Source organism: Brachyistius frenatus, unplaced genomic scaffold (genome assembly GCF_029030835.1).
Source record: "Brachyistius frenatus isolate BFR_SWC_R1_liver_20210118 unplaced genomic scaffold, ASM2903083v1 Contig_797, whole genome shotgun sequence".
NCBI classification, from domain to species: Eukaryota; Metazoa; Chordata; class Actinopteri; family Embiotocidae; genus Brachyistius; species Brachyistius frenatus.
This window is the reverse complement of record NW_027211396.1, coordinates 6,662-9,434: the sequence shown is the minus strand read 5'-3', so window position 1 is coordinate 9,434 and position 2,773 is coordinate 6,662. Positions and strand designations below refer to the sequence as shown.

Below are 2,773 nucleotides of genomic sequence, written 5' to 3'. Positions count from 1 at the left end.
TGACAATATAGGTCCAATAGTGTTGGCTATGAGAACTTTGATTAAACAGCTTTCCTCACATGTTTCACTGTTTAATCCTACAATTGTCACAACAATTCCAATTAGAGCAGACACCCCAGTTCACCAGGATCATGGTCGCAACAACATAGTGATTGATTTAGTTGTGTATGTTAGGGGCTGACACACTGCGTAATATCTGTCAACAGATATACAACACAGAGTCAGAATAGAACATGTGCTCAGTGATATATGAAAGCTGCCTCGGACTTTGCAGATCAAACCATCAGGATACAGGCATTGGCTATAAGAGAACACCATGTTGAAAGGAAAAACTATAATCCCAACAAGCAGGTCAGCTGCAGCCAGAGAGAGGATGAGGTAGTTAGTGGGAGTGTGCAGCTGTTTGAAGTAAACAATAGAGTTTATGACAAAGAAGTTTCCCCATATTGTTATAACAGACAATAAAGCAAGGAAAACATATATCAATACACATGTTATGGAAAGACTGTTTGTCAGTATATTATTAAAATTATCTATGACATAGCAGGGATGTATTTCAGTCCTATTGACAAAAAAATCCGGTGCCATGTTTCAAAATTCCTGCTTTTCAATAAAATGAATATAATCAACAATATAATTTCAGCTTCTGCACCAACCTGAAGCTCCACTTGACCTGGCCTCTCCTGGTCAACAAACGAGCTGCTCAGCAGTAAGAGAGTCGACACACAGAGTTAAAGAAGGTTGTAAAGAAGAGAGACGGTGTTGAGAGTTGTCCAATCACATGATGATGACAAAAAAAAAAACATTATCATACTCTAATTATGAAGGTGGGAGGGTCCAGCAGATCTGAACCATGTTTTTGGTCACATGCTTCCCAATTTAACAGAACCTACATGGCCTCCATCAGACAGGAAGTATATGTATTCACAAAGAAATTAACTAAGCAACTACCAGGTACATATGAGTAAACAATTTTTACTTCATAATAATTTTGCAAGAACCTGCATCAAGTACCATTTTTGATACTTGGTAGCTTTCCAGCAATCGTATCCATCTAAGACACATGAAGTGACAAAGTGTAAATGAGGTTTCTGACTCTCAACCCAACTTAAATGGCCTCAACTGGAAAAACTTTGGTTTAATTGCACTTTTATGAATTTTTTCACATGAACGTAGCCTCCGTGACATTACCCATATTATAAGACTGATATTGAAGCTCTCAGTGCAAATACTCAATTTTCAGAACCTTTCTAACTGAGTGAAGTGACCTGGAAGTACTAATAAGAGCTGTCTTAATTATCTAAATGCCAAGGAAAGGTCTTTCAATGCTTTCTTTCTTGTCTCTTTTAGCATAGGATACACCATCCTACACGAAAGAAGAGGACATAATCCTGCATGAAAGTATTTTTTTGTCTATAATGCAAGCAAAAAGCTTGGAAATGGGAAACAAGCAGTTCCTGAGTTAATAATAAATGTTGTAACACATCCATCCAGCTCCTCAAATAGACTCTTTCAATCTGTAACAACATCACCTGACTTCTTTTTTTTTTTGCCGTTTTATTTTGAAAAAAAGTTTGGAATTAAAAATATAGCAAGTGTTTGCATTTGTTTGTGTAATAGGTTGAAAACGTAGCAAAGTTTTTTTTTATGATGAAACAGACACCCCTCTTATTTTTTGGAGATACCACTGAAGAAACTACGCTAACCGAGTGTACATAAACGCATCGTGAAGTTTCTCTTCATGCCCAATGCAGCCGAGTCAGAATAAAATGGCTGTGGCTTGATGAAGACGTCACCTCATCGTATGACTCTTTAAGTTTACTGTCACACGAAGATGAATATTTCAGGAACAACTTTGCTGTGTTTTGAGATTACTGTGATAGATATGTGATGTCGGAGTGTGTACTTAAACCGAATAAATTTGCCGAGAGTAACGGCCGCGGTTTAGATGCCAGTTAGCCGCTACATGTAGTAAAGCTGGGTTGTGAATGTAATTTTGTGTAACTTTGAGAAATGATTTTACATGCATATACGTATTGTCACGTTACTTAAAATGTTACAGCTTTCAGTGTTTAGAAATGAGTTTCACCATAAAATGTTGTTTAGAGTTACTTTTATATTGCTGTTCAGCCGTTGCCGCCACCAACCGCCATGTTGTGCTTTTCGCCAACGGAGTGAGTTGTTGTGAATCTGGTATGTTTGATAGTCACACATTTTATTTGAGTAACAGAAAGAATATTATTTATTTTTCTAATGACTGATATTTTATTTGCACTTTTCTGTATTTTCCTATTGTTTTGAATACTAATGTACGAGTGTAGTATAAGAAAATATTTTTGATATAGAGTAAGAATAAAATGGCGCTGGCTTGATGAAGACGTTACCTCATCGTATGTTTCTTCGTTGATCCGCAGTGAACCACAGATCCACAGTGCTGTTCAGCCTGTGTATCACATGCTACCGGTCCAGATACCCCTAGGTCTGGCGCCGGTTACATTTGCACACAGTAGGCTGTGTAAGGCTGTACACACACACACACACACACACACACACACACACACACACACACACACACACACACACACACACACACACACACACACACACACACACACACACACACACACACACACACACACACACACACACACACACACACACACACACACACACACACACCTTGCTCCCTCTGTTTTTTAATTTTTTTTAAATGCTTTAAAATGTGACAGCATGACTTTCACCTAACATGACCATGGCTCTCGACCTGGCTCTG

At 38.2% G+C, this 2,773-nt stretch overlaps 1 pseudogene; it reads right to left on the bottom strand.

Annotated features, from left to right (window-relative positions):
* Positions 1–6: 6 nt before the first annotated feature.
* On the bottom strand, positions 7–588 carry LOC138615230 (trace amine-associated receptor 1-like; annotated as a pseudogene).
* Between the last annotated feature and the right edge of the window lie 2,185 nt (positions 589–2,773).